General features: G+C 34.0%; 1 long non-coding RNA gene across 1 annotated transcript in view; it reads left to right on the forward strand.

Moving 5' to 3' along the window:
• The first annotated feature begins 8,435 nt into the window (after positions 1 to 8,435).
• The window catches only part of LOC131829446 (uncharacterized), a 166,616-nt gene continuing 161,960 nt past the window's right edge, over positions 8,436 to 13,091 (forward strand). Inside the window, exons 1-2 of the long non-coding RNA XR_009352857.1 lie at positions 8,436 to 8,489; positions 8,724 to 8,795. This is a non-coding gene — a long non-coding RNA (uncharacterized LOC131829446). The remainder of the gene's footprint in view (positions 8,490 to 8,723; positions 8,796 to 13,091) is intronic.

The following is a 13,091-nucleotide window of genomic DNA, read 5'->3' on the forward strand; positions in this document are numbered from 1 at the left end:
AAGTTCTGACCAGAAGTTAGTCAATCACCTTGAAATTGAGATTGACTGTGGATACTTCAGAAAACTGTGTTCAAAGAAGAATGGCCCCATCTCAAGTCATCTTCACTCTTCCACAAGAGCAGTCCACTGGACAGCTGCTTTGAAAGTGTCATGGGAACTTGTAGAAATCCAGAATTGCAGACCCCTTGGCAAAACTATTGAATCAAAATCTGCATTCAACAAGATCCCTGATGATTTATGTGCATATTAAAAACTAAGAAGCATGACACTACTTAAATTACTTTCATCCTAATTTTTCAGCTTCCATTTTCAACATATACACAGGGATAAAAGTGCTATCCCTAATTTACTTTACCTCTTAGTCACTCAGGACTAAGGGAATGTAGACACTTATGAAAGATTTTATAACACAATTGCTTGTGGCAACTCTATACATTTCAAGAAAAATGCATTAACTGCTTTTCTTCACACCCTCAAAGAAGAAGAGGGAGAACTAGGTATTTTTTTTCCTTATATAAGATTTTCCAAAATGCTTTATTTGCAAATCCAAATCTTTAGCACAGTGCAATCTCATGCTGATAAAAGTAGAAATTTATTTGATGTAACTGCTCCTTTCAGTGAAGTTGTTCCAAGATATTTCTTCAGAAATGTGTCTCAAAAGAAAGACATTTCATTTAAAAATATTCATGCAAAATTTATATTCTTGTGTCATTAGATGGATATTGCTTGTGACTAAATTAAGTCTCTGTTAACTACTGGAAAAAAATACTCAAACATTGCTTGTGACATCACATTCACAATGAATAATTCAGCTGGATTCAATGGAAGAAAGATGTTTAATTTGAAGCTTTTGTCACGTGAAATAAAAATATGTGTCAAGGAAATCACTTTCAAGTAGCAAACATCAAAAATTATTTATATTCCTATATAAAGGACTAGCAGAATTAGGAGGCAATGGGATGAAATATTGAAATGTATCAAATATTTAATTATACATGTCAGTTACACATATTTTCTTATATATCTGTTAAAATATCAAGTTGCCTATAGAACCAATGTTAAAAGAAGTATGTAGGTCACGGAATGGTCAAATGCAGAACAAGATTCCAAATCACAATACTCCACATTTCAAAACCGGCTGTTGGTAATTTGACCACTTTATATTTCTTTGGCATCAACAGCAGTGCTGCTAAGACAAAGTAAATGTCATAAAATGTTTTGTTTTCCAGCAGCATTGGCAAATAATTGGCATCTGTTTTCTGTTGTCTAGCTGCAGTTGCGTTTTCTGCAACAGAAGTTTCCATTCCTCATCTAATAACTTGTTGATTTAGGACCCTCTAGGGACCAAAAAACTAAAACAAAACAAAAAGCAAAAACAACAACAAAAATACCACCCTCCCAAAACAAACAAAAAGTTCAAACTTGAGGAAAAAAAAAAAAACCCTGAAAACATGTGGGCTTCGTAAACATGGATTGATTCATAGTGCATTCCTTCCTAAGGTTGTTTGGACTCATCTATGTCTCCAAAAATAAACGAGAACAGGAAATAAGTAACTCTTTCTTTGTTAAATTTAAAACAATGGAGTTTCTTCTATATTCCAAAGTTGGAAAGATACTATAGGTCCTTTTAAAAATAATTTTGTTCTCTTTCACCTTCAACTACTTTTTTGACAAGAGCTAAATGTGCTAGTTGTTATGAAGAAAAGGAAGGGGGCAAAACCTCCAGAGTGGAGAAATTGGGTTTGCCTTGAATTTAAACATATTTTAAAAGCTCAGTTAAGTGGGGGATGTGATTATTTGTAGAGCAGGAAAGGCACTTAGAAATGCAACTGTAGGAGGCTCTCTGTTTTTAATATTTAAGAGCAGATAAAACGCCACTTTCACTGACTTCAGGCATTCTTCTGGCTGAGGACTAGGCCATTAATAGTCATTAACACTCTTTCAAATGTATTGCCAGAGTGGTAATGAAATCAACACCTTCTAATTTTTATACTGAAGCTCTGCCAAAGCGCATTTGGTCTTGTCACTACATAGGGAAGTGCGATGTGCTTGCTACTTAAGATATCAACATAAACACTGAATAAAAATATAAATCTTTTATGAAGTTGGGACATGTTGCTATTTTATTGTAAATCAATGTAGATCAGTTATGCAAACCAGGCCATCATTTACTGAATGAAGAAAGAACAAGCCAGTGGTGGTATAAATTGGGGTCTATTTTTTTTATTTTGAGTTGACCATCAATTTACGTTTTTCAAACAAATCATTAGCTGAAAAGCTGTCCTTAGAAATTTGATTCCATGCCATGTTCCCACCACTTGTCATTTAGGGAAGTGTTTCAAATAATCAGTTAACACAGTGAGCAACTTTTTTTTTCTATATAACAATACCTAACCTAATCTTAAGTGTTGATGGTTTGAAGTTTATTTTAAAGTATATGGAGAGATTTAGCATTTGATGTTCTCCTGCACCCTTCTTTATAATTATGTAATATGAATAAATTATGTTGAATTTTAAAATATGGAGTATTCTGTATGACAGAGAAAAAGGTACATTAACAGATGGGTAGAAGGGAGAAAACAAGAGGAAAAAGAAAAAAAGAAAGAAAGAAAGAAAGAAAGAAAGAAAGAAAGAAAGAAAGAAAGAAAACTTCCTTCTTAACCCACCTCATTTAAAATTTTATATTCTTTCCTTTTCTTCCTGACTTTTCTTCCTGAAACATATTTATGCAGTGGAAGTATACCTCCCCTTCCCTAACTCCCACCCACAAGCTGTGACTGGTGGAGACCAGAAACGAGTTGATAAGGGACATGGCGACACCTGTGTCCACCCTTTCCCAACACAGACTACAGCTTCTTATTCATTGGTTTCTCTGATCTATTTAATTCTATTTCTTTCTGAACTCTTCTTCCTCCCAGCTCCATAAAGGAGAGTGGTCCATCTCCTACCAGCACATGTGTAGGAGATTCAGTGTATCTGTGTAGGCTTCAGAAGAGAAAGTGTTTCTTATTTCTAATTTTTTCATTTTCAAAGACTAATCATGACCCACAAGGGCATCATACTTTTCCATAGGGAGTCTAAGTAAAAGATAGAAAAGATCTAGGGACTTAAACATTTTACCTTCATCTGTTATCCTTTGCAGCTATCAGCAATGGTGTCAAGAGAAATGTTTTCTTCATTTTATAAGATTGGGAAACAGTACATATTCATTCTGTTTTCCTTGGGCTAGAGAACTCTATATTTATTCTTGTATTCATTTAATATAACATGTAATTATTCAGGTGTTCCTACATTCCAAGCAGCATCATACCAATATTAACAGGACATAGTCTTTGTCCAGAGAACTCCACATTCTAAAGAAAAAGGAAGATATATCCATAAGCATTAGACTATAATATATTGAAATTAAGTATGATATATGGTATGAATAAAGTGCTAGAGCGGCTAGAGAGGCAGCAAGAGGTAAAGGCGTTGTTTGACCAAAAGGCATTTAACCATTCTTCTCCTACGGCCAATCTGTATAACAATGCTTATTTTGGCAGAGAGAATACACACAGATAGCAGTTAGCTTTAGAGTGGGAAGAAAACTGATGAAATAGAGAGCCAGAGCCAACATTTTGAGTTATATACCTGAATAAAACAAAGCCATGTATGCAGAGAACTTGGTAAAGACTCTGAGTCACCCGCTATACTTGAAAATGTCTACAGAGATTCTGCACCATGAAGTCAGCAGTTGGGCCAAGGACAAGCTACAAAAAATGACTTTACAAATTGCCACTTACTACTTAGTATAGAAAAACTGAATATGAATATTGAAACTCACTCCATACCTTTACTTCATGGAAAGCCTTCAGTCAGTAATATATAATGAATGTCTTTAGGATATATCAACATGGAAACCAAGGGTTATTTAATTTTAAAAATATTTTAAAATCTTTAATAAAATGAACTAATTCCTTTTCAGATGGATTATATAAATAACCATAAAATTAACAATTACTATGTGACTTGTCAACAATGTTGGAATATCTCAAAGAACTTTCCATTTAATAGTTCTCAAAGTCCTTGTCCTTCATCCAGTGGTTGTATAGTTTACCTCTTTAATAACTTTCATTTTTATATGTAGAGTTCCTATTTTCAGAAAATTCTAGCTTCTACTACTAAACTATCTTTCACTTTTACTTTAATTCTTTTAAAATAAAGATTCCTCTACCCTAACTTGTTCTATATTGAAGTTGTACAACAAGTTTGTATTGTCAGAGAAGAAAGGGGTAATACTAAGAAAGCGCCCAAATAAAAACACTTCAAGGCCTGGTAAGACATTAAAATTATAAGGGATATGCAGGCAATATTAATATTTTTTTTATGTTACAGAATTTTCTTGTTTCTCTATTAAATAAAATAGGTTTGACCTGATAAGCCCTCCCGCAAACATTTCTCTTGATTCCTCTCACCTTTGATTTCAAGTATGTGCACTCCGCCTTTGAGTTCTTCCTTTCTTGAGCTGCCTAAGTGAACAAATTTCAAAGAAGAGAAGAGTCCTTCACGGTAATCCTAGAGGATATCTACTTAAGTCTGAAAAAGAGAATACAGTAACTCTCATATATTTCCCGTAATTATTAACAAATGACTGAAAACTCAAGAATTGGCATAAATAGTCTCTTTCCCTAGTCAAAGTATTCTTGCATGAATATTTGGTATAGTGTATATTGAAGTGTATCTTAGGCAGCTATCTGTGGCAAGGGAGCATGTGTATAATCACTACAAGTTGTGCGTATGTCTATTTTTCTAAAGCATTGCTTTATGGATACACTTTTTTTTAACCTTTTTCATCAAAAACTATATTTTAATTTCATAAGAATTTTTGTTTTAGAGCATAATTATAACCTAGGGGTCAGTTCCATTTATAGCATTCATTTTCTAAATCTTATTACTCAAAAGAATAGTCCATTTAGAAAACACATCTAATAATTCTCTGTGAAATGGGGCACCTGGGTGGCTCAGTGGGTTAAGCCGCTGCCTTCGGCTCAGGTCATGATCTCAGAGTCCTGGGATGGAGTCCCGCATTGGGCTCTCTGCTCAGCAGAGAGCCTGCTTCCCTCTCTCTCTCTCTGCCTGCCTCTCCATCTACTTGTGATTTCTCTCTGTCAAATAAATAAATAAAATCTTTAAAAAAAATAATTCTCTGTGAAAGATATTAAGTATTAAGACTGACCTAAACATGCCCTTTACTTATCAGAAATACATATCAGAAATACACCTAGATATAGAACATAGAAAATAGCTACTATTCTACAGAGTGTGACTATCAAGATTATCCTAGTATTCTAGTATCCACTTAACATCCTAGGGGGATCTCTGCCTTCATTTTATAGTTGACAACATTAAGAACCAAGGAAGGCAATAGGACTCCCATGGCCATATGGATAGTTGAAGCAGTGGTATGAATAAAACATGGCTTAATTGTATTCTTTCTCTAGTTACTTACCTGAAAAATGATGGAATCTATCTAAATTTACTCACTTCAAAATTTAGTTGGTAAAAAAAAAAAAAAAAATTTAGTTGGTAAATAAATATAGTCAGGTCATTTACCATTTTTACATGACATTAGCTTTTTGATAGCCATTAACATTGTAAACAAAGTGGAAAAACTAGGTTGAGGATAATCTATACTTATAATCTTTACTAAAATTATAATTTTTTTAATTCCTACTATCATTCTTTATCCTCTTATTTAATAGAAATGACATTTGTTAGTGTACGTATTTCATTACAGCTGACCCTTGAATAACACAGGTTTGAATTGCCTGGTTCCACTTACATGTGAACTTTTTACAGTGCAGTGCTATAAATGTATTTTCTCTTCCTTTTGACTTTTTTTAATTTGAGTTCAGTTGACACAAAATATTACATTAGTTTCAGGTATTTATCAAGAAATTATATAAATACAGTGAAGCAGTTAGGTATATTATTATTTTAATAGTGTTTGTTGACTTTTATAGGTCATCTAACCTTGAAAACCCCAAATCATAATGGATTCCTTGAAGTTGTTTTTAGCTTTTTGTAAAATTTAGTTATTTTTTCTTACAAAACCTAAGGAGATATGTAATTATAATAAGTCTAGCTAAAATTGAGTGTATAATGGTAATAATGCATGGCATAGAAAATTGATGATCTATGTTCTATTTTGGTCAAAGAAACAAAATAAAGTGTATCTTATAAACAATCTCACTATTTGCTCAGAAGTTTTGAGAATTCCACATATAAGAGTCGGGTACTTTATATGAAAAAAAAATCTACTCTTCAAGGCTCATATTTAAGAAAATTAAAAGGATATGTTGTATTTAAGAAAATTAGGTGCTACATATATTTGACAAAAACTTATCTAGAACATATAAATAGCTACTGTACTACTGATAATAACAATAATAAAGCACTCAATAAAAGATGGGCAGAGGACTTGAGGAAATGGTATAAAAATGGCCAATAATCCTCAACAACATCAGTCAACCATACCACAGAAATGTGAATTAAAAGCACAATCGGAGAACACTTTGTTCATGGGAAAAGTTAAGAAACAAACAAAAAAATGACATTATAAAGTGTTGATGAGGATGTAGAGAAACTAGAACTCTCATATATATTTTTGCTGAGAGAGCAACAGAAAGGGTTGGAAGAAAGAATTGACATTTTTATATAGTGAAATATATATACCCACCTTATGACTCAATTATTCAACTCTTTGGTTTTTACCCAAGAAGAAGAACAAACAGAGGTTCACACAAACATGTGTACACCATTTTTCACAGCAGTTTTATTTCCAATAAAGCTGGAAACAACCTATATCTCCATGAGTAGGTGTATGGATAGACAAAGGAGTGATAACCAGCAATTAAAAAGAAATGAACTACTGACATATGCAACAGCATGAAAGAATGTCAGAATTGTGTTTCATGAAAGAACACATGCAAAGAATAGTCCAGAAACATACATATTCTATTATTTGTGAGAACTTCTAAAACAGATAATTTAAGCTATATTGTAGAAGCCAGAACTTTCTTTGCCTGAGGCTGGAATGAGAATGGGGCTACTGATGAAAAAGGAACACAAGAAAATTTCCCAGGATGGTAGAAATGTTCTGTATTTTAATCATAAGGATATAGTCATTTGTCAAAACTCCTTGATCTGTACACTTAAAATCTCAACATTTTATTGTATGTAAATCAAACCTCAATTTAAAAAAAACAAATACAATGTAATAAAAAGATAGACCCAGGGTATACTTTTGGATAATGTTTTTTTCTTTTTGTGTTTATTTGGTTTTTACAATAGGCAATGAACACCTCCCAAACTACAACTTCTGTATCTCATTTATTGATATTTGAATATAAAAACAAATAATGTTCTTGACAGTAGAAAGTGTATTCCAGTTTTACTCAGAATTTTACAAATGTGTTATGATTTGTACAGACGTGGATAGTTTTTACCTTCCACCTTCTACTTTTATTTTTTGCATCGTCTTATTCTGTAGAAGTTATTGTAGGGGAGGAAAAATTTGTCCGTCTTTCCTTCTAGTTTCCTTGTCTGATCTACTAATTAAATAGATGTCAGGAGATTAACGGGAGAAAACAAATTTAATTTCTTACATACAGGAGCCTCGTGAAAATAGGAGACCCAAAGGCAGACAGGCAATTGAAACATACACCCTGCTGAGCTAATGAAAATGGTAGGGGTCTGAGGCTTTAAAGAAGAAGACAATTCTAGGGAAGATGAGAATAACAAATGATTGGTAAACAAATGTTTGTTCTGTCCTGCAGATAAGTCTCAGATGATAAAGTTACCTCTAGTAATAACTCTCTTCCTGGTATAGGCCCCCATTCTAGGTTCCTCTAGGCAGTTAAAGGAGAAGTAAAAAACTTTTTGAGTCTGCTGAGTCTTGATGGTCTTCAACTCAAAATCATCCATATATCAAAGTGGTACATTTTGTGGTGGAATATTTTGCTCCCTTTCATTATCTAAAATAAAAACACTGAGAAAAAAATAATTTTTTCTTTCAAATCACCTAATTCTTTCATCTACCTATACCACAATAGGCATTAAGTATTTAATCATAAGCCAGAATAAGATATTTGTATTTTCCTCAACAGGGTTATATAGTTAGTGAGGCAAAGGAGCAACTAGAAAATTACAATGGAGTAAGTGATGTCATTATAGTAAATAAAAAAGGATATGGTGAGTGAAAGGTTTAAAGATGATACTAGATATTCGAGTGTCACCTAGGAAGCCTTGTTGGTTACTATGAAATGCATTCTGAGGCTTTTGGTAAAGCATTGAATTCTGGAGACTAAAATGATTAGGTGTGTGTTTGGAAAGATTTCTGCTGTCAACATGTGGAAATGCAAAGGAATTCACTGAATCACAACCACAAGCTGACAGTGTGGGCCCCGCAGTCCTCTAGGCACAGATAACAGTGGCTTGTAACTATGATAGTAAGTAGCATAGGGAGAAGAAAGGGGAGATTTGATAAATATTTTTGATGTGACTTGTGTATGTCGTAAACACTTCATTTGAAAGAGAAGATGCAGATATTATTATCAGGGTTTCTTGGGGTTGGGGATGACCAAGTGTTTTACTGCATAGACTCAGTTTCTCTGAAAGTATCGAGAACTCTCATTGATTTTGCCTTTTTATTATTTATTTATTTATTTATTTTTACATTTCAGTGTTAATGGACATTTACATACCAAAACTGAAGGATTAGGAACTTTGTGTAGGAGCAATCGAAGCATTGAAAGGTAAACATTTTAACTTAAGATTTTTGTATACAATGTTTCATTTTCACATTTTTATTTAATACTAAGCTCAAAATCTTGGTGGACCATATATAAATTTTAGGGGGAAAATGATGAATCATTGGAAATATCACCTTTGAGGAGAAGCAAATTAATATTGTTTTTATTTATAAGAAACTTTTTAATGTGGTCTTAGTATTTCAGGAATATAACTTTAAACGTAGGTTTAAGTTTATTAGTTTTATGTTCCATAAGATTTTTCCATAGAGGGTTCCCACAATACTTTACAATTTTGAAGATTTAAATAGGGTGTTTTCATTTTTCTTTGACTTCAATATTGCCTTTTCTACATATTTTCAGAATTTATGAATCTCTTAGGATTCATGATTAGTTTTCTATGTAGTTTCTTATATCACTACTTTAAAACTCAGAACAGTTACTGTTTTATAACGTATTTCCCAAGTCTACATATTGAATTGTTTCTTATTTTCTCTTCAATCACACATAATTCATTTGTGTCTCTGCTGAAAAGCATACTCACCCATTACTTTATTTGTTAATTCAACAAACTGCTTGAACATCTACTATTTTTCAGGTACTAAAATAGTCACCACGTATGTAATGCTGAGTAAAATAATGCTCCTGCTTCCAGACAGCTTACACTCTATCACATTACAGAAATCTTTCACTGTTTTCACAAGCATTTAATGAGTGCCTTATATGTACCACGTTGTTGTAGGTACTTTGCACCCATCACCAAAGAGGACATTTAAAGATATTTGCCTTGATGGAGATTGCACTCTAGCAGGAAGAGATAGTAAATAATAGTAAACATAATAGATATATAAATTATAATAAATTAGATGATGATAAGTGCTATGGAATCAAGAAAAGATAAAAGTTTGAGAGGATTTGAACTTACCTGGGAAGTGGGCAGAAAAAGAAGACAGGATACAGTATTAAATAGGATGATTGGAGTCAGCCTAACTGGAATAATATTTGGACAAATACTTGAAAGACATTAGAAAGTTAGAAAGTGAATATATGAAGGAAGAGCATTCCCAGGCAGAGGAATAGCTAGTGCAAAGTCCTTACTACAGAAATATGTGCATGTTACAGTTACACCAAGGAAATCCATTTGCCTAGAGGAGAGTATGCAAGAGAATAGTTGAAAAAGATCCTGCCAGCAAAGTAAAAAAAGATTATCATCCAATCTATATCTATTGTCTCACTAGAATCTTTCAAGATGTCTTAATATCTGTGATCTCCGTGTTGCGTGCTGTGGTGAACAAAGGTTCCATGCCTGTGTGTGTCTTCAGTTTTTCTTCTTTATCCTCAATACAGTGTGCATAACTGTCCTCTTTGAAAGTATCATGCTTGAATGAATTTCCACACATTTCTCTGGTATGTCATGGAACACAAGGACATAGAGTCACCATTCTAATAGTGCATACCTTCTGGGGTAAATCAGAGAAAATTACTGGCAAGGAAATTAAATCCACCTGATCCATTTTTAGTGGCACTCTAAAGACAAAAATAGGTGTTGGGCCTTAGTCTGAGCCTGCTATTTTTGTTGATTTTTTTTTTTTTTTTAAAGTTCCTTGGGTCTGGAGAAAAGCATGCTATAAAGACTGGTGGCTTTCAATTAGTTACAGGACAAGACAGATCTTTGCTTTCTGAAGCCAGTGGCTTTAGAGCCTTGCTTTTAGTCTGGGCCAACAACAACACCAAAAAATTTAAAAGATATGATCTGAAAACCTAAATAATTTTTTTTTGGTTGAACTTGAAAGAAATTTTTCAACTGATTATTTGAAAGAATAAAGTAATCATTGGAGGAATTATTTCCTATCTAATAGAGCATCAGTTTCCTTATAGCTACCAAAAGGCCTACTAGAACTATGTTCATGAGCCAAACCTCTCAGTACATAACTCATTCCCTTTTATATTTAGCAAAGTAGGAAACACATTGGAGGAAATCAAACTGACCTCAACCTAAGCTCCAAGTCTGGTTCTGACTGCCATCAGTTTATGTCTAAGTGTTGACCCATGTTTGTTTTTAACCCTGACTTCTTCACGAGATCTACAATTCCCTAACTCCTCCTTCCTTCTCGGCAAACTGCAGTTCCTTCCCAAGTCCCTGATATTTCCACTGAGGGTCACTGTATTTATTCAGTGCCAATAACCGAGGAATAAATTCTTACATGTCGGGTAGGATCTTCACTATTGTTTTGCAAATTAGCCAACTGAAACAAAATAGTGATAATGTGTTATTATGGTTAAGGTTAATATGCTGCTGATTACCTTTAGAGTATACAATTGTAGACACATTATTTAAAAGCCCTATTTCTTGAGCTAACTGATAAATGAGCAAAATATTTATGCACACGGTGTGTTAATATGAGCATGGAGTTTTGAGTCAGGTTGAACTAGTTCAGTTTCTTTCTCACTCTTCTGTCTGCTCCCTCCCAAAGTCAGATTCATCCCGAGTTCTGGTCCTTGTTTTGTTGTACACTGTCTGTCAGTTATAATCCATAAGATATCCAGCAAGTTGCTTTACCTCTTTGAGCATCAGTCAACTTAGTTTCACAGTTTCATAGTGTTCATCTGTTCATTGCTTATAGGAGAGATTGCTGTTTAAAAGATTTCTTCTCTGGGACGCCTGGGTGGCTCAGTTGGTTAAGTAGCTGTCTTCGGCTCAGGTCATGATCCCAGATTGGGGTCCTTGCTCGGCAGGAAGCCTGCTTCTCCCTCTGCCTCTGCCTGCCATTCTGTCTGCCTGTGCTCATTCGCTCTCCCTCTCTCTCTCTGACAAATAAATAAAATCTTTAAAAAAAAAAATGATTTCTTCTCGATCTGGGATCCTAGGTGATAATTTTCCTATATCCTCATGTGCCATTTATAAAAGATAAATTTAACTCCTTTTCCCTAGAGACAAGGTTTACTAGACTTAACCAAAATGATACTTTTGCCCTAAGAATTCTTTTTATTAGGTATAGTCAAGGCATGACTTGTAAGCTGTCCCGTAGTTCCTTAGAATTTATATTACACAGCCATTCACAGATCTGTTCTTTGCAAATACAACACTGTAATGGACAGATACCTGTCTGCCAAGTGAAGAATGCATTCTTCAATTCCTCCCCAAATAATAACTTGAGATATTTTATAAATCCCATTTTATAGCTACTGAAAAACTGGCTGGACATTTCCCCATTCAAAATTGCCGGTGACTCTCTAACTAGATGTTTTGAATATAGGATGTCATTGTTGATCTAACAATTAATAAGCAAAGAATTTAAAATCAATGAATATAAAACGTTAAAAGTGAACATATCTGGCATTGAGTACTACAAGGCATTGGCAGACAAGTGTTCATATATATATCTATGAACATAGATATATATATGACTCAGCAGTAGAGTAACTGTCAATTTGGGTTTCCCATTGCGTGGGAAAATTAAGTATACTAGGAAGTTGCTAGAAGAAAATTTCATGACAAACTTTGAGTATTTCCCTTTCTTTGATCCCAAGGGAAGCCCTTTACTGTGGTAAAATGGATATTATGGTTGCCTCCCGATGCAATCCATTCTACCTTTTTATTTTTTCCAACAGCACACACATTTCCCTTCAAGTATTCTTCTTCATCAAGCACCCTCTACAATTCTGGAGGTGGGCTTGATGCCTGAAAGCAATCAACATGTCCACATTCCCCAGGAGAGTCATTGGCATACGACCTGATCCAATTAGGGGGATCCTAGGAACTCTTGATTGTTTTTGTGAGGCAGAAAAACTACCTTTCTATCAGCAAAAGAAGGAAGAACTATAAAGTTCCAGTCACTCTTGGAAGAGCACTCAAAGCAACATAGGGAGCCAATCATATGAATAAACAAAATGGGGGAAGGCAGAAAAGATATTAAACAGAAACTGAGTTCCTTATGCTTTTTCGAGCCTCTGGACCAACCTACCTTGAAGTATACTAGAGTTCTGGAATTCTAGCTGGAAACGCTTTAAATTACCTTGATGTATATGGGCACATTTATGGGGCAAAAGATAAAATCTTATGTATATATATGCTTATGTATGTGTGTAAAGGATGTTAGGGAAGGGGACAGCTGTGAAGTTTATATATGAAGCAGGATCTTCTATGTCCATATTCCCATGATTTAGTAGGAATCAATTGGAAAAATTAAAGTGAATCATCAGCAACTTAAATATTTCCTGGATTGGGAAATCACATAGCATGTTTCTCCTTGAAACTTCTTGTGGAAACGTGAAACTTCTTCAAGTTTCCACATGAAGAAT

Source organism: Mustela lutreola, chromosome 4, assembly GCF_030435805.1.
Source record: "Mustela lutreola isolate mMusLut2 chromosome 4, mMusLut2.pri, whole genome shotgun sequence".
Lineage (NCBI taxonomy): Eukaryota > Metazoa > Chordata > Mammalia > Carnivora > Mustelidae > Mustela > Mustela lutreola.